General features: G+C 51.0%; 1 protein-coding gene across 1 annotated transcript in view; it reads right to left on the reverse strand.

The window, feature by feature from the left end:
* SRCIN1 (SRC kinase signaling inhibitor 1) overlaps window positions 1-16803 on the reverse strand; it is a 200067-nt gene extending 183264 nt beyond the window's left edge. Inside the window, exon 1 of the mRNA XM_019550251.1 lies at window positions 16511-16803. The gene's annotated coding sequence lies outside the window, so the exon portion shown is untranslated. The remainder of the gene's footprint in view (window positions 1-16510) is intronic.
* Between the last annotated feature and the right edge of the window lie 6998 nt (window positions 16804-23801).

A 23801-nucleotide genomic window follows, 5' to 3' on the forward strand; every position in this document is an offset into this window, starting at 1 on the left:
CCTCCAGAAGGGAGGACTAAGAGGATGCTGTAACTAGTTCAAACCACAGGGCTCTGATCTCTCTTCCCACAGACCAGAGGCTACACCCATCCTCCATGCCAGGTAGGGCCAATCTGGCAATGGTCTAAAGCAACTGCAAGCTCAAACATGCCCCCCCCCCACCTTCTCAGCAGCTGCAGCATGCGAGTGCCAGGGTCAGGGATGCATCTCCCATCCAATAAGCATTCCCTGCAAACTCTAGCCCTTCCCTTCCTCTCCTTGGCTAATGCATTTGCAACCCCGGGTTTGAAAGAAAACAATTCCAGCCACAGCTGGTGGGCAGCATGCCCCAGTGATTCTCATCTGGACTGTGCATTCTAAGGCAGGCCAGCTCCAATTACAGGTGCAACTTCTCCTATCCCACAACCTACACACACACAGAGGCTGCACATTAACCCTTCCCTTCCCTGAGGGAAAGGAGCTTGGCAGCAGATGCTGATCTGACCCAAGTCCTATCTTCCTTTTGCATGGAGGATCCTGCAGCTTCTTCCCCCAACTGACAGACCAGGATATCCAAGCCATTTGCATGGGGGCATGAAGAACAGAGGTGCTGACTCCAAGACAGATGTCTCATTACATAGCTTGGCAGAAGGCAGCCACAACTGTGGAAGGGATAGCTTCCATGCTGTTACTGCTCTAGGAGCAAGGTGCTTGGCTGTTGGCATATGCCCCATTAATACTCATTTCCTGGCCCTTTTCTTTCCTGGTGCACTTGCAGGTATGGGAACAGGGCCTGGCGGCAGCTTGGGATACATGAGTGCCCAGTGCAGGGTGTGGTGCCCCATGCACCCAGTCGGGCTTATACCCACAGCAGGAGACAATGACCTTACACGGGGCCTAGATGCAGTGGGCAAGGGATCGACAGACACATGACTGCAGGGGCAGAGGGGCCATCCTGGGTACACTGCCTGGTGCACTCTCAGAGCTGCACTTCATGGGCTACTGTGCCTGATTTCTGGGCTCTGGTCTGGTACATTCTGAGCAGGAGGGAAGGAATAAGACCTACTTCTCAGTGCCACTGCTGTGCTCACCACAGAGGCAGTACAGACACAACCCCATAGTCACTGGCTGCTCCAAGCTGGGTCTGGTCAATGGGTAGCTCTTCCACCCTTGCCCACCCCTAAACACACAGACCTGCTTTGTGGACACAGTAGTCACATTGCATGGGCTTTTGCACAGCTACCCTGTGCCCCCATCACGATGACATAAATAGGCAGTCACTCAGCGCTGGAGATGCTCCGCAGGGGAAATGTCTAAATTAAATGAAATCGTGAAAACAGACAGAGAGTGCCAGAAAGCAAAACCATCCTAAAGCAGGCCTGTGGTGCCTAGAGAAGGGTCCCACATCCAACCTCCCCCCATCCCCATCCCCTGCTATAGACTCTTAGGTAACCAGCCCATGGAGAGGCTGCTGGAGTAGGGGAGGGGGATAGCCAGGAACTAGGGCTTGCTGTGGATATTATTGCCTGCTAGTTGCATTGGTTGGAAAGCTAGAATGGGAAGAAAGGAGTAGAGGGTCTGCTCCCCTGGGCCTGCATGCTGGAGGGAAAGGAGGGGTGAAATTAGCCCTCCTCCCCAACCAGAACAGCATGGGAATTGTGGTTCTTTAGATGAGAGGCCAAAACAGAGCTGACTATGACTTATTTATATTTGACAAGCACCAGCTGAGATCAGAGCCCTGGTCTGTGAGGGCCCATGCATACACAGAGGCAGCAAGTGCCCCTGTCCTAAGGAGAACAGACAAAGGAAAGGGATCAGAGACAAGGGACGTTGAGAGGCAGAGGGACTGATTGATTTAAAATCAGGTCAGAGAGGGAGTCTATACCAGAGCAAAGATCTGGCTCCCATCCTTACAGGTCTGAGATGAATACGTTAATCAAGAGGCTGGTCTTCCTCTCTACCTCAGTATGAAAGTCAAGCCCATGGCAGTGTAAAGCACTGTCCTCCCTAGCCCCACACCCTTCCTAGAATATTGCCCTGCTCCCTTATGACCAAGCAGCCTGGTAACTCCTTCTCTCCTAGGAAAAGCCAGCTCTGAAATCAAACAAAGAACCTCACAGCTCTGGCAAAGGGCAGGTTCAGCATCTACGACAAAGCTGGGCTAACTTAGCAGCATCAGCCTGCCCAGCCAAGTGGGAGCTCTGAGCTGAACTCCTGACCCCAGCACCTCTACCTCTGGTGCAGCAGGCTCCAGATGTATGCTCTGGGGGGGGCACAGCTGCAGGATAACAGATGGGGTAGAGAGAAAGCATTCAGTTCCCCTGGGCCAGAAGGCTGCTGACTGAATAACAGAGGCTTTAGACTGAGAAGGGAGGAAGGTGAAAGCAGAAGGGAAGGGGAAGAAATGAGATTCCAGGCTGGGATGAAGGTAACAGCTTCAACCCAGGCCCTCCAGAAGACGAAGGAAAAACTGCTCCATTCATAGTCATGTGCACACATCCCACATGCCTCATTCTGCCAAAAGTCTCCCTGGAGTCCAGAGAAGAGCTTTGCACACAAACAGGGAACAGAGCTGAAACCAGCCCACCCCTCTCGTCTCCCAGGCAGTGAGTGCTTGCCACAGATAGTTTTCCTCAGAGAAGTCTGCATTCCCGAGCCTCTAGAGAAGCAGCCCTGGTGCTACAGCAGTGATTTCCACCCTGAGGTGCTGCTAGATCCTTTTAAGAGTGCCAGGCAGGGCCACACAATATTAGCACCATTAGGTGCGCCATCACCCACACTGGATTCACAAGATAAACCCAGAGATTTACAATAGGAATCCGCAGTGTCAAAAGCATTCTGACTTCTTGTGAGCTTTTGGACTTCTTTGTAACAAAGAAGGTGCTCTACTATCTTTCTATAGTCAAACGATGAGGGAAAGCTTTGAGCTGGCATTTTCGGAGGGGATCTTGAGTCTAATGAGGGCGGCCTCAAGTCAAAAGAGGTTGAGAGCCAGTGACCACAGGAGTAGCACAATGATCCACTCAGCCAGCCCATTTCTCTCCTTCGGGAATTGCACCACTCAGAGCTTCCCAGCACCAACAGGAAAACCATGAAAGCAGAGCCCACCCCCCACAACCTTTGCCTCCAGATTGTGGCCTCTGGCTTTGTGGCCCAGTTCCCTGACTCAAGGCTATGCCATGTTTTGTGTTTCTTTGGGACCACTTATCAAAGGATCTGGAAGTGCTCAGACTCACATTGGGAGTTTGATATTATCAACCCTGTTTCACCAGCTGGGAAACTGAGGCACAGTGAGTTTAAGCCACTTGTCCCACAGTTGGGGGCAGTGCTGGCTCCAAGAGCCTCTCTCATCCTACCATCTTTCCACAGGCATCTCCTGTGCTTTCCCCCCATTTCTCAACTGCACTGATGGACCACACGCCAACTGTCATTGCCAACCCTTGGCTTTTCACTGGGCATGACAGGGGAAGACAGATCCCAGCACTGGGCAGTGGGCTAAGGCAAACTGGCCCTGGACAGGGCTGCTTCTGCAACACATGGGGTCAGACTCTTCATCACAGCCTGGGTTCCTCAGGCCCTCTCCCTTCACACTTCCCTGGAGATTCAACTCTGTATTTTTCCATGCATGAAGATCCAAAATTACACTTTTTTTTTTTGGCGAGCAAGAGCCTGCTTCATTAACATAAAGCCACCCAGGCAAATAAAAAACCATGAGTGCTGTGACAGCATTACTCCAAATAACATGGGAAAGGAGAGTTTATTCATCTCCAATTCTGCCCTTGCCAAACATAATGGCAGCCGCAGTAAGAAAGTCAACTGACAGGTGGTTGTTTCACACCCTATTACTGTGTCACTCAGCACAGGCCTAGCCACCGCCCCCACGCTGACAGATGGATGGTATTTCTAGCCTTGGTTACAGCCTGCAGAGACGGCAGGCAGTGAGGGTGGGCTGGTACAGAGCTGCACTATTCGTGCCCTTTCCCAAGGTTAGGAAACAGCTGCCATGCCCCGTCCTTCTCCAGGTTAGACCAGGAGACTGGGATTTACATCTCTAGAAGTAGCATTGTGAGGGGCTGAATAAGAATGCAGCTTCACCGGGCAGGGAGCTCTACACACCCAGCCAGAGACAGATCCTGCTCTGAAGAACTACAGAGCAGGGATATCAAGACATAGCAACACTGCCCTTTGACAGGTAGATTGAAGGGAACCCCTTCAAAAGTGCCTAAAGGATTTAGGCTCTTAAATCACATTGAAAAGTCAGGACTTCAAATCATACAGGGGTTTTAGAACAGCCATGCTCAACCTGTTAGAGTGGTAGTCTGGATGCTTGCCACCTGGTTGTACCGTAGGCCACCACTCCCCTCCAGGAGGTAGGGACAAGAGGGAGAAGACAGGGAGAGAGCTTACCTCTGGTAAACAGTACCTGCCATAGGGGAGGCAGGGGATGGAGGAAGGAGGGCTGCAGAGGGAATCAGCAGCACAACACAGGACAGAGAAGGGAAACACACTGGGCTGAGCTGAGCTGCTTGCCACTGATCCCCAGTGCCATGGGATGGATCTGGCTGGCAGGCCATAGGTTGAGCACCACAACTTTAGAAAAATTGAGTTGCATTCTCCCAAGTGAGTTGCCCAAGGTCACACTGGAAGTCAGTGGGAGAGCCAGTAATCCAACTGATGGCCTAATTTAGTGTTTTAACCACAGTAAAACTGTCCTCCACACCCAGCCTCAGCCTGTTTGTGTCACCTTCGACAAGGCACACCACTTCTCCTCCTTGCCACTCAGACTTGCCTGCCAGCCTTGTGAGGCTGCATGGAACACATGTCTCATAAAGGCCAGGTGATCTTGGGCAGAAATGCAACAGAAGGGGAAAGGTTTAGCACCAAAACCCTGCAACCCGTGCTGGAGACTTTTATGGCTGCAAGCCACCTGTGCTGTCACTTTTCTCCCATCCAAGTCTCCCAGCCAGATGCTGCCACAATGTGTGACATTTACAGCTGCCTCTGGCACAGCCCACTTGAACTCAGTCAGCTGGAGGGAAGGGTAGCACATAAGCCTTGGTATTCTTGTCCCTGTGTATTTGATCCCATGTTGGCTCAAAACGTGCCATCGACAAAAATCCCATAACCTGACATCTGCCACCAGAAAGTATCCTGCTGGAAGCCCTTCCCACCCCTCTATCCTTCAGTGAATAGGCCATTCAATGAAAGCAGTCACGACTGTGGGATACTCAGGAGGTACACAGTGCACATTCTGGGGAAGGTAGCAGCAGTGCAAGGTCAGAAACTAAACGTAGCTGGTCTGTCACTCCCATACTCCTCCCATGGGTGCAACAGGGTGGGGAAACAGGCAGCTTGAGCTGGAAAGAAGCAGCAAAACTGAATAGTGGGTTAGGTCATAGGCCTGTGGGTCAGTCTAATGTGACAGGGGGATGACCATTCTACAACCTGTCCTGGTTTCTGCCACCTGCTTAGGCATTTCATGAAGTGGGTAGAGAGAACCACAGCAGACAGAGAGACCCCAGGGCAAGCTTAGTTCCAACAAGGCCCAAGATGCCTCTGGCCTGGCTGGCCTGATGGGAAACATCCTTCATAGATGCCAAATGCCCTGTCAGTAGCCAGGACAGAGTTGTTTCCTGCAGTGCTTATACAGCCTTGCTGCAAATCACTTGGGTGATGGGGCTTCCACCACTTCAACAAGAGAGGAGCAAAAGGGGCTAGGAGCTGGATGAGACCCTGGATGCTACAAGACAAATCCACCCCCAATGCCTCAGCCTACAGAAGGGAAGAAAAGACTCAGAAGGGGAAGCAGACAGACTCTGGACCTGAGCTGACAAGAGTAACTACAAGGCACCAGCCTATAAATCTAGCCAGCCCACTAAAATGTGGAGGCTTTAAACAGGATGTAATTGAAATATATAAACTCTGGGGTGGCAGAGATCCGGCAACACCAGCCAAGGGACTGTCTGCAAGCTCAGCCAGATAAGAGAGCATGGAGGGCATCTATAGCAAGGGACAAGCTACACCACTGGCTCCCACCACTGGCAGCTCCCCCCAGCCAGTTCTGCAGCTTCTTTCCCATCACACCAGCCATCCTAGCCCCCACAAGGGTCTCCTCCTTCTCTGAATCCTCCTGCCACTATCCTATATATATAGGAATGTCCTCCCTTCCATCCTATATAAGAATGTCCTCCCCTCCACTGCCCTGGCCACACCAGACTGTGTAGGTCCCCAGTACAGGTAGCCACAGTGCTGCCTTGATGGAGCATAGGAGACATCACATCAAACCTGGTGCCCAATTAACCACTGAAGCTCTAAGCTGGAGCACTGAGCTAAGAGGACCCAGAATACATTCACAGTGACCTCTCCTCCCTGCCCAGGCTTCCCTGTCAAACCAGAATCAATCCCTGTCAACCTCAGCCCCAGAGGGAAGCAGTGGGAAGGGTTATATGCCATGGTCTGACTGTGCATCCTATTCAACTGGCTTAGGACACATCTACCCTGCAATTGCATCACTTTGGCTGCAGTAGCATGCAGCTCAATGTGAGCTGACTGCCCAGATACCACCCCAGCTCATCAGGTTTTTCAGCCCCTATTGAGCATCTTGTTGCAGAGGCTACATTGCTTCAGTCCCCACACAAGCTAGTTTTAAGGCAGTTGGGCCATCTCTACACAACATGGCCAGGATTACAGCACAAATGTACCCTGAGAATTACAGAAAACATAGAGAGCCAGGGGCTTTATAGCTGCCTGATATGCAGCCAAGAGAGGCCAGGGACAGGGCACAGGGCCTTCTTGCTGGAAGCCTACAAGGGGTTTGCTGCTCTCTATGTGTCCTCTCCCAAAAGACCAAAGCCTGGCAAGAAGCAGTAGAGGAGGCTATGTAAAAAGTCCCCTTGGGGAAGAACTCATCCCAACACAGCTGCTGTGAGGGAATGCAGGGTGCCACTGTCGACCTGGACCTGCCAAGGGATCAGCCCCTGGCACAGAGTGCAGCAACAGGGCACAGGACAAGTGTCCTCATTTGGGTCATAACTGCTGTAGCCATCCTCAGAGACTCTTATGACCTCTGAGGACAGCAAGGATGTAGAAATACCCTTGCTGTGATCCTTTTTACCCCAGACCTGGCTCCTGCTGGGATGAACAAAGCCAGCTCTGCACATGTCATAGCAAATATTCCCTACGGGATCTCCTAGCTACTTTGCATCTGCAACACAAGGGTAAATTCCACACACAGCCTTCCCAAAGAGGCAGGACTCTGTGCCCAGATGCTCCTAAATCTAGATTATAAACTGAATAACAGGCTAACAAAGGCACTTCAGTGATTGGGGCACTAATCTGGCTCTTGGAAGACACAGGTGCAGTAACCTGCTCTGCCACAAACCCCTTGTGTGACTCTGGGCATGTCACTTCATCTCTCTCTGTGCCTCAGTTCCCATATGAGAAATGGGGACACCCTCCTAGCTCCCTGGATGGATACTTTCCAGATGGCAAGATGCTTGGTTTCCAGGCCAGTAAGAGAGATACAAGTACCATGGCAGACAGAACAAAACAGGGCTTTCCAAAGTATGGTCCAATGCACCTACCACCCAGGACTTTCACTTGGAAATGACCCTTCAGTGATTAAATTTTAAGACCCCCTGGATTTGGGGATTTCCTGATGCTTTGGATTCATTCTTATGGCTGTCACCAGGCTCCTCCAATGACCTCAGGAATAAACCTGTAAGGAGGAACCCGAGTGAAAGGAACTCATCCCAGCTCCTCCATCCCACTAGCTTCCATGGTACAATTTTACCAGCTTTGCAATAGCAGGGGCTGAGCACGGGAAAGGACAGTACAGTGTTATTGTGAATACTGCAGAAAATTGAGCTCCTTTATATCAGAGCTGTCAAAGATATGGCCCACTGGCCGGATCCAGCCCAGAGAACCCTATCCTGTGGTCCGTGGTTCTGCCTGTAGATCTCAGACCAGCCTCACATGCGGCACATGGCATGCAGAGTCGATCTGATGCACGCTGCATATAGTGCATGGGGCCAGTCCAGGGCCCACACTGCACGAAGCACATGGGTTTGATCCAGGGTGCATGCTGCACACAGAGCCAGTCCAGGATGCATGCTGCAGGCAGCCCTAACTCCAGCCCAGCCCTGCATGCTGGATCCAGCGTGTAGGGCCAGTCTGTGGGCATAACCCAGACCACGGAACAGCCCTGTGCCCCATATCCAGCTTGTGGGGCTAGATGGGTTTGATACTCCTGCATTAGACGGTATTAACAGACCTGCTCTTGCACAAAAGTGCCAGAGGAGATCTGAGCAACCCAGTGGTCAGGACTTCTGGTCTATATCTTCTTTACAAGTCCAATGCCTTGGGTGGCATTAGGTCCAGAACTGACTCAAGAGTGGAAGCACATTTGGATGGTTAGGGGGCTAGCCAATTCCATGCTCTGCTACACACTTCCTACATTACCTTTGTTTTGTTTTTTTTACTAACAATTTGTTTCAAGGGCCAAATCAGTTCTGAATTGAGTTCCAAATTTCAACTGAGCAGACCTCAATCATTCAAGTCTGTGTGGCACTACCATCAGCACTTCTTGAGTCTGGAGCTTCAGATACTCCCAAATCCATGGCAGGCATCATGTGTGTAACCTCCAAGCCCAAAGGCCTTGGAGTTCAGAATCCCCCTACTCTTTGGTCAAAAGGCCAAAGGAGCAAGCTAGGGGGCAAGCCCAAAAGCAATCCCCCATCACCATAAATTGTGTAGCTGAGATCCTTGCATTTGGAGGCACTTGCAGACTCAAAGGGGTCAACCTGTCTGCAGTGCAAGGGACAGGCCTTCACCCTCTAACTATACTTCAATCTATTCAAGGCCAAGAAGATTTCATCGCCCCTGCATGACCTTGAATGAGTCCCTCAACCTTTCTGGACTTCAGTTACCCATTTGTGCTCTCTGCCTCACGCAGCTGCTCTAAGAATAACTACTTGGACAACTGAGGGGCTTGTCCACTGGGGTAGTGGTAAGTACTTTCCACAGCAAATGCCACCAAAGTCATAAGTCTTCCCAGGAAGTGAGACTCTCTCCCAAGATGTCTTGTGGCAGCTTAAGTGCAGAGGCAGAGGGGGATGCCTGTAGGGAGAAGTGGGGAGAAGAGACTATTCCAGGAGCATCCTGTCCTCGCTTTGCTCCAACATACCCCTGCAATTTGGGGACAAGGTGCAGATGCTGGGTTAGCTGTACGGGAAGCTCATTAGCAGCCTCTCCCTTTGCTGCCCTCCCTATGTAATCAGAACATTTCTGCATAGGGGAAAAAAAGAAACAAGTGTTTTTCTTCTTCCTTTCCCTTCCTCCCCGCCCCCACCGATCAGCTCCACCAGGCCTTCTGTTTGAAATGGAATAAAAAAAAAACCTCTCCTTCATTTGCATGTGTTTTGAAAGCAGAATTTGTGCAGCAGTGGGGGTAAAAAAAAAAAACGAAGGGAAAAAAATAAAATAAAAACAGCTGACAGCAAAATTTTATTATCCCTGTGCGGTGGCAGAGAAGCAAATTAGTAATTTTTTAACAAGCATTTAAGTGCCTCTGCTGAGTGCCTCACAGAGCCCCGCTGCACCTGCAGCCCAGGCCGAGCCCAGAGGCAAAGAGGAGGAGATGGGTGACTGTAATAAAGGACTTTGGTTGAAGAGCAAGCCCCATGCATGAGCAAAGCAAGCACCCTACTTCACTCCATCCCCACCTCCCAAATGAAGGGACTGCCAGTGGATCAGCTGGGACTGTCCCGTAGCAGGGTTGTCACGGGCTCCACGCCAGGATGAGCTGCCATGCAATACAACAGGGCACCTGCCACGCTGGATTTGGGTGGCTCTGAACTATGTAGACGAGCTCCCCAAACTCAGCCAGACAGAACAAGCCAAGCACTGAACAGAGGCAGGTGCCCTCACAGGCTGGCAATGTTTAAGCCTCGGTCTTTCCCTTACTGAGAGCTCTTCCCACTTAAAACCATGGGAAGGGGAGGTGTGGGGTGGGGGTGGAGGCCTGGCTCTAGCCAACTGCCCCAGTGCAGGAGGAGATACCAGGTTGGCTGATGGGTGGGAGGTGTTGAGAATGCCCATATGCTCCTGTAGCACTGGGGGGAGCTGCCAATGCTGGAAGGCAGGGGTGTCAAACATCCCACCTCCATGGCTGTGGAGCTCCAAAGGCGATGATGGCATTAATCCATGCAGCTGCCAGACCTGCTGTTTCAGCGCAGCTCTGGAACCCAGGGAGTTAACACCACTTGCCTCTCCTCTTAACCACTCCCAGAACTGGGGTTCTTAGTGATTAAAAACTGGCAAGCAGGGGAAAAGGGGGAGGAGTAGCATTAACTCCCTGGGTTAAGGAGCTGTGCTGAAACAGTGGTTACGGCAGCCCCAAGGATTAACGCCGTCTCCACCACTTGCAGGTTATCTTGTCTGTAGGAAGCCCCATGGTCCAGATTTGGCCCACAGAACTGCATGAGTTTGATATCCCTGCTGGATAAAGGAAGGAATGAATTCTACCCCACCCTCACCCCACCCACAGAGGAGCACATACTATAGTTGTCTGCAGCCTCAGAGATAGGCTTAAGGCCCCATCCCCTCTCCAGACCCAAAGGAGTCAGCCCTCGAAAGAGGCTAACACTGAGGCTCCACACCACTCTCCCACGGGCCAGTGACTTGGAGAAGGAAAAAGAGACTGTAGCATGTCCTCCATTTCCTGGGCAAGGTACCCAGCCCTAAGGAAACTTTTCAACCATGCAGCTCAGCAAACCTGCCATTTTGCAACAAGTCACCGTGTCATGTGCAAATGAGTGTGCATTTGTGTGGGTGTGCGCATGCACATCTTCCTAGCATAGCTGGATCCAAGCCCTGTTCAGGGACTGTGGTCCACCTTGATTCTTGGGCCTCAAACACATTATGGCCCAGAGCCCTCTGAAGGGCTCTAGCAGGACCCACACAACAGCTGCTGCCTCCACCTGGTCTTTTGCTAAGGTTAAAAATTCCTCATCCTCATTACAGCTCCAGGGGCAGGAGCCCAGGACCTAGCTTCTGGGCACTGCAATGGTAGTTTGTAACCAGGTACAATGCAGCAAGAGGAAAGGAGAAAGAAACAGCCCCACGTGACAGGCACTAACTATGTTAACTTAACGTGATCATACACCAAGCCACAGAGCAGGCCTTAGGGGTGGGCAACCACTCAGGGCACTGTGTCAGGGGGGCACCAAACACGCAAACAAATGCACAAACATGTGTGAGCAGCCCACGCTCACAGCAGCACTCTCCCCCTGCCCTGTCCCACCCTGGCCGATTCCCCAATCTAGGCAGGAGAAGAGGTGCCCAACCCAGCCCAGCCCACTCCCTGCCTCCAGCTGCTGTTCAGGAAGAGCTGGGATGGGCACATGCAGGTGGGGGTGGCACCTGCTCCAGTCCACCCACCTTGCTCCCACACAGCAGCAGTGCCTACCTGGTACACCACGTCACTGCCTCCCCACCAGAATCTGTCCCACACCCCTGCCCATCTGCCTTTGCCTGAAGCAGCACTGCTGACTGAGGGGGGAAGGAAGACGGGACAAAATACAAGTTCACCCAGGGTGCCATTTTCCCTAAAGCCAGCTCTGTCAGGCCATGACAGGCATCATGGAAGAACCTGAACCTAACAGAATGGATGGTCCCAGCCCATGGTGCTGTAGGGACGGATGGACCTTCGAGAGATCAGGAGCCGTGAGGCTGTCCAGTAGGTTTGCAAGACCGATCTAACCCCAGATCCACCCCCCAACCAAGAGATTTCAAACTGCAGTTCCCCTCACCCAAGGCGGGTTTAATAACAATGAATTAAAACAGTAGTATTTATTATGGCAGCCAGCATAGCTTTCCGGCTGACATGCAAATAGAGCAAACTATGAGCTGCAGGTCAGCTCAGCTGGCTGACTTGAGAATCCTCCACATGTCTATGGAACCAATCCTTCCCAGTTTCAGCTCTCCACCCTGTGCTTCCCCTCTTCCCAGCCTACCCCAAATTATAATGAAACACCAAGGGAAAAAAAGGAGCTTCTCAGCCTATAATGAGAACAGAAAAACGTACCCTGCCTGGCTGCCAGTTCAATGCCACCCAGACCCCTGGGGGCTCTTAGATCTTTGTATAAGCCCAGTCCCAAGCATTTGGGCTCCAAGTCCTTGTCATACTGCTTTGACAAAGATCCAACATCTCAGTGGCATCTGATTCAAGGCCTCCTCCTACAGGGTCCAGCAGAGGAAGAGGTCTTAAAAACCAAGGAAGTGATCGGCCTTCTTAGACAACCAGTACCGTCAGAGGGCATGGGCCAAACCAGTGACACCTGAGGCTGCTGCAGAGGCCACCTTCCTGTCACCGAGAGATGACAATGAAATCACAGGGTTTTAGTCCCCTCCTCTTTGTCCCAGAAGAAGTCAAGGGAGCTATTCCCATCCCCACACTCTCTAGCTGACAATGGGACTCGTGGTTACCAAACAGCACCACGGCCAGCCAAGGGGACTGGCAAATGGGGGCTGAAGAGATAAGGGGACATCAGGAAGCAGAGCCACACAGGTCAGGGCAGCCAAGCTAACAGGGATCTGCACTGTGCAGTAGTGCCAGGGGCTGTGAACAGGCATGTCAGCACAACATTAAAGTCCATGGGCCAAAGGAGGTTTATACAAGCCTCCCCCATGTGCATGTCCACACAGCTCAGAGTGCCCAGCACTGCCAAGTGGCAACTGTCATCATACTAATCCACCATCCTCCCACCATGGCCACTACCTCCTGCTTGTCATCCATGCCACCCAACCTCTGGCCATAACTCCCAGATGCACCCTCACTGCCGCTAGGCCCCAGCCCTGCCTTCAACAATACTTGCATGCACCCACCACCACATCCCAGACACACCCACTGCTTGCTAGCCACCTTTCCACACCATCCCTTTCTCCCAACCTCTTCCTTGCACCTCCCCAGACAGCACCTGCCTCCCAACCCATCCCCCAACACTGACTTGCTTCAGCCCCAACTCCAATCTCCTGCCACTACCTTCCCTCCCAGTCCTGGCCCTGCCTTCATACTTGTCCCTGCCCCAACATCCCAGATCCACCCCTGTAATCTCCAACTTCCCCCCATGACCACCTGGACACAGCCCACACACACTCCATCCTACCCAACACATGCTCCCTGGCATGCAGCCTCCTTTCATTTTCTTTCCAACACACATACACACTAGGAAATAAAATATTAACAACAGGAAACTCAATGAAGCTCGCCGATGCACACTGCACTCTGGGGACTCCTGTTTCCATCTCCCGTCTGCCTTCTCCTCCACACCCTCCTCTCCTCAAACCTGAGAAGGAGCCCTCCTCCCTGGCCATCCAGACTGCCCCCTCCTCCAAGACGCACAGCTGGCTCAGGAACAGAGCAAGCGATGTTTAGAGAAGGATGTCTCTGCGTCTCTCCCCACTCCATCCCTGGCTTCAATCAACAGCACAGAGGGTAGTGTGTGTGTGTGAGGAGGGGGGGTGGCACGCGTGCGCAAGGAGGATGTTTCACTTAGGGGGGAAGGTGGGGCAAGCAGCTGTGCTGTCTCTGACAATGACTGCACAGAACAGATCAATGTGTGGCAAAGAAAAGAATCAATTTCTATAATTAATCCTGGGTTGCTGGGGTTTTTGTCACCTCCCCCTGTCCCAGAAGCAGCCAAAGGAGCTGTTTCCATTCCCACGCTTGCTGGTTTACAATGGGCCTTTGCTAGAGCGGATCCCTGCCAATGCCTGGTACCATGGCTAGCTCCAGAGAGCTGAGGCTGAATTCATCTGACATCCAATCCTAACAAGGTACCTTGAGTAGTCACTGTGCACTGCGCAGCATCCCTCGAACTCTGGTTCCTTGAGATGGGATAGACTTGCTGTCAAGTAGTGACTGGGGGAAGGGCAAGCCAGGAGAAGGAGTGACCTGCCAGGGCTGGGCCTTTGTTAGGAGAACTATATTATGTAGGCCCAAGTCACAGCAGCAATGCTGACCTGCTCGGCTTTAGTAAACATCTGCCGAAGACCATTATGTCCCACCCCAACTGAGCTCAGCACCAGTTCGGGGGCATGGGTGGTGGTGGATCATTTACTGAAAGGTGATGCTGAAAGACGCTAGGGTGAAGCAGTGTCAGAGAGCACCTGGGACTGATTCAACAGACTTGAGCTCCCTGGAAGAGGGGAAGCATCCCTCACCCCTAGCTGGGCCATGAATAAAATCCCCTTTGCCCATTGCCACTACCCATTTGGTCACTCTGCCTGGGCCTAGGGACACCAGGTGCCCTCTCCTGCCCCAAGGAGGCCTGCAGTCATCATGCTCTTCCTCAGGAAATCAAAGGGCTCTGACAAAGCATGCAGGGAGCCATTTCCAAAGAAGCAGGGGTGCCCGGAGCCCAGGCAGCAGCATAGGGGCAACATTCATCACTAAGGGTGTTGAGCCCTGGGGCTGAAACAAGTGTGGGGCTGGGTGGCCTCAGTGAGGGGAGCATCACATCTGTGGCTACTTTGGGAGGGGGGACTCCAGGGCCCTTCTTTCTAGGGCACACAGGGCCTGGACAGAGCTGTGTCAGGAAAGCAGAGGCACACTAGGGTGACACGAGAGCATCTCCCATCTCTCTGCCTGGGCAATGCACCTGTCAGAATGAGGCTGGCAGGAAAGAGCAGCACCAGATGAGGCAGAGGTGACTGATGTCAAAAGTCTTGAACAGCACAGCAGCAACCTCAGGGGCAGGGAAGAGCTGGGGCAATAAGCTACTGGGTTTGCTTATGCCCTGAAGAGTGGTCTCCCTTGGCAGGGGGGCCCAGAAGCTGTGGTGCCAGCAGCAATATAACCTCCCCCTTCACCACCTGAACTCAGGCAGTCACAGCTCCCAGTGAACCTCATTCCTGCCCTGTACCCTGCTCTGCTTCAGGCTATGGCAGCCTGTTTTGCTGGGGGAGGGGAGCAGCTCCTTCTCACACTCCCTCCTGAGGGCCCTTGCGGGCAGAGCAAGCCATGTGCATGCCAAGGGTGAAGCACCCCTTAAAGGAACTTCCACCCAGTTGGAGCACAACCCCCAGCCCCAGGGAGAGCCCGGGGGGGGGGGCGGGTAGGGCAGAGAGAAACAGCCCTGCAGCCCCTACTCTGTCTCATCACAGCAAGGAGCAAAAGTACAGGGAACAAAAGACTGAAAGCACTGCTGAGTTAGGACACTGGGCAAAGAGATGCGACAGGGCGTGAAACCCAGCAGGGTACAGAGAAGGGAGTCCTTGAACCTCAGCCCTACCCCCTTAAAATCCCTCATGCCCTCTCCCCTATCAACAGCCAAAAACAACAGTCTGGTCCTATCTCACACCTGACCAGCCTGCTGGAGCCCGACTCTTGGATAGTGCCAGTACAGTGACACAAGGGCAACCTGCTGGTAACATCTGCACGTGCAGAAATGCACACACATAAGCACACCTTAAGTGGACACACACACACACACACACACACACATACAGATGGAGAACACACCTGCCTTGCCACAGCCCTGCCTCACACACCCAGCCGAACTCCAGGAAAAGCATGCCGCCTCCTACCCTGCACACACACGAGGAACAAAGCCGATGCAAGGTGCATCAAGGAAAGGGGCAAGCAACCAGAGTTATTTTAAGTTTCTCTTCCCCACCTCCCTCCTGCTCCCAGCCCCAGCTGGTGATGTGCCAGATTTTCCCTCCTCCTTCAATGATGCTTAAAATAACTCACCCAGGCGACCTACAACCCCAACACTTGCTCTGCACATTGTGCCTGACCACCCCCCACCTTGGAAAAAGACAAGGGAGCAGGTATTAGCCATTCAGCCCATCTCCCTCCCTCTCTCTCCTGCACCCATCTGTCTCCGTTATTCACCAAAGCAGCTGGCATCAGCACCAGCCCCGTAAAAGAAAGAGAAAGGATCGGTCAGAAGCCAGCAGCCACCAAACCGGCAAACAACACAGCGCATAAAACCACGTTGCTATAAAAAAAGAAAACGTTGTCCCCCCACCACCAACAACCCCATTGTCTTCCCCCACACCTGCCTCCCGATCCCACTCCCCACACCTTGTTTCAGCAGCATTTCTAGGACAGCCAGCTCTATAGATACTTTATCCCCTTGGAGCTAGGCAGCCCTGACAACAAAACAATACTGGCAACCAGCAGTGGCCACAAGCTCCAGATTAACATCCCATGCTGCCTGCATCTGACAGCCAGCATCCCCCCGCAGCCAGCCCTCCTGCCTGGGACCATTACCACCAGGTAGGGTGGAGAGGGGAAAGGAAGGATTCCTGCTTTGTAGCTGTTTGGGAGGGGGAAGGGGTTTGTTCCCCCTTCACCTGCCCAAACACATCCCCTGTCGAACAAAATCCCCCCAGCCCCCATTCAGATTCAAAGCAAGCAACTCCGGCATCAGCATCTCACGGCAGCACCAATTCCTTAGCATCATCATACTGTACCAGCAGTTGGAGGGAGGAGAAAAAAAAACACACAAATAAAAAAAAATACCTGCTACTTAAGAATGGATGCACATAGTGAGAGTGACATGCCTTGAGAGGGTGTATTTCCCATTATTGCCCTGGCTTTCTCTCTCTCTCTCCTTTCTTTCTTTCTTTCTTTCTTTCCTTTCTTTCTCCGAGTGGCTCAGGCCCAGCCAACCATCGGAGATCGGAGGCAGGAGTGCGAGAGAGCAAGCGTGTCTGAGTGTGAGAGCGCGCTGGTGAGCTTGTGTGTGTGTCTGTGTGTGTGTGCGTGCCTGTGTGTGCCTGTGTCTGTGTGTGTGCTGTGTGCGCGCGCGACTTGGTGATGTACAAAGGAACAAATGGGAAAAACACATTAGCTCATGATAGATTAATGTGCTGGGAGATCTCTCCCTCACTCACTCGCTCTTAAAGGCCCCTACATTTTATTCGGTGATAGGTGTCTAGTCTAAATGCCAGGAGGATATTATGATAATAAGGGCAGTGTGTAATTACTGCCATGAACCGCTGGCTCTGGTGGAGGCAGTAGGACCCAGGTAGCAGCAACATGTCTCGTATCTATCGGTAAAGATCCAGCTGCCTGTCTACCCTCACGGACCACCGCTGTTCTCCGTTAATGAGGTTCAGATTGGTCCACATACAAGGCAGTATAAAGTCTCACTGACATGCATGTGCTACTTGTGTAGGATTCACATACATGTTGGGTGCAGCACATGGCTGGGGGAGGGGAATGGGCAGCCCTCCTCCCCCCCGCCACCCAGCATGGAAATGGGTATTGATTTCCCTGTAAAGGGAGGTCAGGGATGGTACCAGCACAAGGGGAGGAGGGGGGCAGAGGCCACAGGCAGCAGAATTCCTTTTGTTGCCCAGGCTGGGGGACGAAGGTGGGGGGGGGAGGGGAGAGCAATCCTTTGGGTCAGCGTTTCTCAGCCCATGGGTTACAACCCAAAAGTGGGCTGCAAGTATATATGAAAGGGTTGTGAACAAACTTTAAAAATAGATCAACAAACTTAAAAAATGGACTTTCCTTTAAAGGAGAAAACCATGGGAAACCGCGGCTTTTCCCTTGAAGGCTGGCAAAGTCCCAGCTTGCAAGGGGCTGCCTGGGGCCCCCCTACCCACACACCCACTCCCTGCCCAACAGCAGGGCTGGGTCCTGGGAGCAGGAGGCAGCAGGTCAGGAGTGAGGGGCATGGGGTTGGGGCTGGCCATCGATGTTTACAAGTGGGTCTTGGTATAAAAAAAAGGTTAAGAACCCCTGCTTTAGGTCTCTGAGATGTCAAATGACAGGCAAGTCAACTGCAAACTCCTTGTGTGAGCATTGGCAAATACCCCCTTGGTGGGAGATGGGCAATGACCTCGATGGCACTCGTTCTGAAAATGACACCAGCCCTGGAAGCTCCAACCAAGGTTCAGACCACCTTATGGTAGGCACCATGCAGGAGCTCAGTGAGATGCAGCTCCAACCCCCAAAATCTTATGGTTTAAAAAGATGAGAGGCTACAGTGCAGGAGGGGATGTGGTGGAGGGACTGGTCCCTGGTCATACTGCAGAGCTGGGAATCAAATTCTGGTCTCCCAAGTCTCTGTTCTGTACCTTTCCCAGGGCACCTCACTGTCTCTCCAAGAGGAGACAAAATAAAGGCTACTCAGAGTGAGGCTTCTAAACAGGAACAGGGGAAAATAATAAGCCACTTCATGTTTTATCCCTCTGAACTGGGTAGAAAGTCCTCTAGGCTCATGAGGGGCTGGAGAAGCCAAGGTTCTCTCCTCTGCCTTTAGTCTCTGGTCCCACATCATTCCCTGAGCTATTCCAGGGGGGCTAGGAGCTCCCCTCCAGCCCCTGCTCCCACTGGATGGGGCTGGGAGACTAGGAGCTAGGAGATTTGCTGCAGCCAGTACTTGCCACAAGGGACAGCAAGGGGCGGGGGGGAGGAGGAGAGGTTTGACAAGAGACACCCACATCCTTACCTGCTAAAAAGAAGCCACCTTCCTCCATGCCAGCCTGGGCCCTGGCTCTGTACCACCTCGTGTTCCTACCCAAGAGCAGCCCCCGTACTCCCTGGTTACAGTATCCTTCCCACAACAGTGATGTATTAGCAGTTCACTCAGGAGAGCTGGTACCCAGAGGGCAGAAGCAGAGAGTGAAATCTCTGGCTCCATTAGGAGCACATCCATGGGACAAAAGCCTTTTCCAGCTCCAGTGAAGTGCATCTTGATTGAGCAGATGTGTGACTACTAACAGTGGAATGCCCCTTGCACAGTGTTCTCGGCCTTTGCTGTTGGTAGAGACAGTGATGGGGGTCAGCCCCAGAAAGGGCATACAAAATGTGGGCATTAGCATCCCTTATCTTAATGGGGTGACAGGCTTTATTGCTTCATATGCTCTTTTCCTACTCAGGCACATAAACCAGCAGGCTGCCTCTCTCCCTTCCCCCTCAGTCTAATGAATATACAATTACTCCAGGTGCCCAGGTTACAGGCTCTACAAGGAAGCAAGAGGAGCAGAGCCACAGCTCTGTGGTGGGGGACTAGAGGAATGAGAAAGAGAAATGATAAAATGGAAGAGGAAAGAATGGGAAGGAGAGAGAGAATGGGGTAGGAAAAGACCCAAGTAACTGTCAAATCTGTAGGCTGCTCTCTAGTTTATGATAGGTGACATTTAACAATATTGGGCAATGTTCCCGGGCCTGTGTTATACAGGAGGACACACTGGTTGATCTAATAGTCCCTTATGTCCTTAATATCTATCACTTAATAGTCTAAACAAGCCCCTGACCCCACCTCCAAATACAATGCAGAAAAGTCTGAACTCCCCAACCTGAGATGCTGCCTGAGGGGAGAGTGGGGCACATTTAGGGTGTCTTTATACTGAGCCCAGAGCAAAGCTGCTAAGAGCTGATGCCTCTTGCTGAAAACACTTAATCCTGCCCATGAAGCCCTGTCCAAGTGTCCAGGACAGAGGAGGCAGCAGACAGGGGGCAGTGGTACCTAAGTTGCACATTGAGCTGTACTTTGTGCCAGGGCTGAAGTCCAAATGGACAGAGTCCCCTTTGAATCTTGACTGTTTACAGGCATCATCTTGTACTCCAGTCCCACAAAAACTGATACAATAACAGAGAGGCTCTCATGAGGACTGTGGCAGAACACATGATTAGAAGGGACCTCCTGGTCAGTGGGTCCAGTCTCCTATCACAGGCAACCACATCATACAATCCCCTCCATGAACTTATCCACCTTACAAGCGTCTGGGTTTCTTGCTTCCATTGGGAGGCTGCTCCAGAGCCTAATCACTAAGTTTGGCACCTTGTCTGCAGCTCAAATTTCTTCTTGGCCAGTATGTCCCCTCATGCTCTTGTGCTGCTATTGCCTCTTAGCTTACACTTCAGAGGTTGGCATTCTATGGACCATGGCTTAGATCCAGCCTGCAGAGCCGCCAGATCTGGCCCACAGAGCAGGGGAGCTTCAGCGAGGCCACAGGGTGAGGCAGTGGCAGTGCCAATGACCAGGTTTAAGTGCCAACCAGCCTTAGCTCCGAGCTGGATCATTCCAGCCCACCATTAGAAAACATTGCTGGGTGCTGGTTTACCCTCCCTGGTAATATACAAAGCATTCGTATCTCCCCCCTCAACCTGTAGTTTGCTGGGCTAAATAAGCCAAGGTCCCCTGGTCTCCTTTTATGAGATGGGCCCTTTTCTGCCTCTGCTCCAGCTTCATTTCATCTCTCCTGGGCATGGGCCACCAGAACTGCATGCAGTGTTCCCAATGAGGGCTTGCTGGGGCTTTGTATAACAGCACCAATACTTCCCAAAGATTGCATTTACTTCACTACCTCACACTGATGGCTCATAGACATTCTGTAATCAACTAGCACCAGGTTGCCAAATGTATGGCCCGTGGGTCATGTACACAGAACCATAGAAAGTGAGGGCTGGAAGGGACCTCAGGAAGCATCTAGTTCAGCTCCCTGCTCAAAGCAGGACCATCCCCAACTAGATAATCCCAGCCAAGGCTTTGCCTACCCAGGTCTTAAAAACCTCCAAGGATGGAGAGTCCACAACCTCTCTGGGTAGCCTGTTCCAGAGTTTAACCAGCTGCTTGTAAGGCCTGCTGGGCTACTGGCAAGTCACCAGAAGTTGGGACCATGGCGAGGGGGAGTTGCCTGTCACAGAATCCAAGGCCTTTGGGTGACTGGCAGCAGGAAGGCAAGCAAGAACTGCTACAGTTCTGGGTGCCCTTCAGCCTCTTTGCCTGTCACCACTGCCCCAGATATGAACCGCCCAGTGCCCCAGGCTGAATCAGGCCTGCAAGGAGCTCCACAGTCCAGAGCTTGCTGGGGGAACCAGGTGAATTTGATACCCCTAAACTACCACATTTAAGTCCTTCTCCACTTCGGCCATTTCTGACTAGTCAGCTTAAAGCACAAAATTGTATTAGTCTTCAAGTGCATGCTCCTGCATTTTATATTTGTGAATTTCAGCTCATTTCTATTACTTCATTCCTCATGACCTATACAGTACCCTGTACAGTATTCACATCTTCTACATCAACAATGCCTCTCAATTTTGAGTCATCGGCAAATTTGTGCCAAGGTCATGAATGAAAATATTAGACAAAAACCAGTCACAGGGCTGATCCTTGAGGAACTCCACTAGTAACCTCCCTCCAACCTGCTACTTCCCCATTATCCCTATCCATCTGACAATTCCTTAACTAATCCCCATCTATACCAGCTTAAATAAGAGTTTCCCAGATGGCATCATATCAGATGGTTTCTGAAGTCTAAATACATAGGATCTATTGAATTTGCTGTGTCTAGAAAATCAGTTGCAAAGACAGCTATCAAGTTAGTCTGGCATAATCTCCCTTTGGCAAACCCATGTTGCACTTTATCTAACCTTCTCTTTATCCCTTCCCTCTGCCCATGCCTTTAATTATGCTTGTTCTAAATTTATGCAGACTATTAAGGTCAGACCTACAGACCTGTTATTACCTGGATCATCTTTTTCCCTTTCTAAAATACAGCCACCAGATTTGCTACTGTCTAATCATATGGTGTCACCCCTAACTTGATAGACAAAAATATTTGCTCTTGCAATTTCACGTGCCAATGCTTTCAGGATGCTGGGACAGAGATTATCCAGTGCCCATGAATTGAGCGCATTAAGTTCCATGAGTTCTGCTTACATCTTGGCTGCTAGGCAATTTCTGTTTTCATACCCACATTCCCATTACCCAGCCTGCCTTTGCCCTCCTGGTCAAGATTATTATCCGTACTGAGAACTGACACAAAGCATTCATTTTGGTTTTGAGCCATAGTGAGAGTGTCCTCTGCCTAACCCATCTTCACTGCACAGCAGCTCCACTTCTTCTTTTCTTGCTCTTTTCTGAAGAGCCTTTGGTTCTTTGTTTTAATATCCTTTGCAAGGTCCAACTCATGATGACTTTTGGCAATTCGTACATTATCCCTACAGTCCCAGACTTCTAGGACGCAGTTTTCTTTGTGCAGCAGTCCTTTTTATTTTCATTCCTTGTTTTCTCTCTGCTTATTCCTTATATCTTCCTCAAAACAGTTATTCCTCCAGTTGGGTCTGGGGCTTCTCCCCACGTGTTTTCTCCTCCTTGCTCAGAAAACAAAATCCTGACAGTTTTAGCACCTTTGACTTTAAAAAATTCTCCTTCCTTATTCAAATTTCTGAGCTAACTAGTTCTCTTTTTTATCAAAGTTTGCCCTTTTGAAGTAGAGAACCACTTAGTGAAAGATTTGGTTTTATTCTTCCATTTAAATTTAAATTGAATTAACTTGGCGACCACTCCATCTATGTTATTTTTACATTACTTGCCAAACCCCAGTCTAAAACAGCATTACCTCCTGTCGGTTCAGTAACTATTTTATGTCAGAGACCACATCCGGCAGCATCTGACCCTTACCTTTATTCACAGTATTTATTCCCCAATCTGTAGGTAGGACATTACAAAAAAGTCTCCCTTAATGACACAGTTCCCAGTAGTATTTGTCTAACGACATAACAAGGATCTCGCTCTCCATATCCAACCCTGACCCACAAAATCTGTAGCAGACTCCCCACCCCAGGGCACTCAGCAAGTGTAGCAACCAGTGAGACTCACCTAGGAAGTGAATTTCTCATCAGAGAGAAATTCACAAACACAGCTAAAAACTGCTCCCTCCTCAGCCATGAGCAGCAATCCTCACCAAGTACTTTGAAAGCTGGGTCACCAAGGAGCAGTTCAGAGCCAATTTTGGGACAGCCAGGATACATATAAAATTGAATGGCTGAGAAGAGTCAGACATCAAGTTATGCGCATTGTGATAACTTGCTCCTCCAGCCGAGATGTTGCTCCTCAGTTCCAACTTGCTGCTCTCCCTGCTATCCCAGGCCTTGGCTACCCATACACAGAGCTCTCCTTGTGCTCCTTACTCAGTTCCAACTCCAGGCCACCCCTCAAGCCACTCCTGAATAAAGATTTCCCACCATGCTAACACTGCTAGTCAGGACAAGGTCCCAAAAAAGCCTCTACTGATGAATACACTGTCTCCAGTACAGTTCATTTCATCAGTGACTTTAATCAGAGTAAGCTTTTTTTTTTTTTTTTTTTGCATATAAAGTCTTTACAGCCAAAAGCCCCATGGGTAGGGTAACTTTCTGAAGCACTGCAGTCAGCCCATCCGCACCAAGGACCCAAGCATGTCATCTAGTGAACTTTATGAAATACCAACATGTCCTGACAGCCTACACCCCCACAGTTCTCAGCAGTGAAGCTAGTTTCCTTTCAAGTCTGAGTGGGTGAAAGAAACCCACATATCTAAGGAGGCTTGTAACAAAGAAAACCCAGCACTGAGCCCTTGCAGACTCCATCGGACCACAATCAAGGTAAGGCCAACTGAAAGGTCCAAGACTTTGCAGTCATCTAAGAAGATGAAGGAGTCTTGATCATAGCAAAGCAGAGAGAGGCAGTGAAATGCATCTAAATGAATTGAAATGTGGGCTAATCTTCACATCTCTTTTATAACAAGTTACATATTCCCTTCTGAGCTCAAGTCATTTCAGAAACACATTAAGGAGAAATATTTGAAAGCTAAAAAGGTATTCCACAAGTACTTCATCCTCATCAACTGAGAGGCTATGAACCTTTGCTGGTCTCCTTCCAATAACCTTGTATGCAGGGGACCATCAGGCAAGCTTCTGTTTTCAAAAGCCCATTAAACACATGTCTGGAGTAAAGCGAGTGCTATTAAAAGGGCTGGAATGACCCAGTCGCTGAGCCTGTGCCCTGAGGCTACACAGCATGGGCCAGTGA

Source organism: Crocodylus porosus, unplaced genomic scaffold (genome assembly GCF_001723895.1).
Source record: "Crocodylus porosus isolate Cpor-Errol unplaced genomic scaffold, CroPor_comp1, whole genome shotgun sequence".
In the NCBI taxonomy this organism is placed as follows: Eukaryota; Metazoa; Chordata; order Crocodylia; family Crocodylidae; genus Crocodylus; species Crocodylus porosus.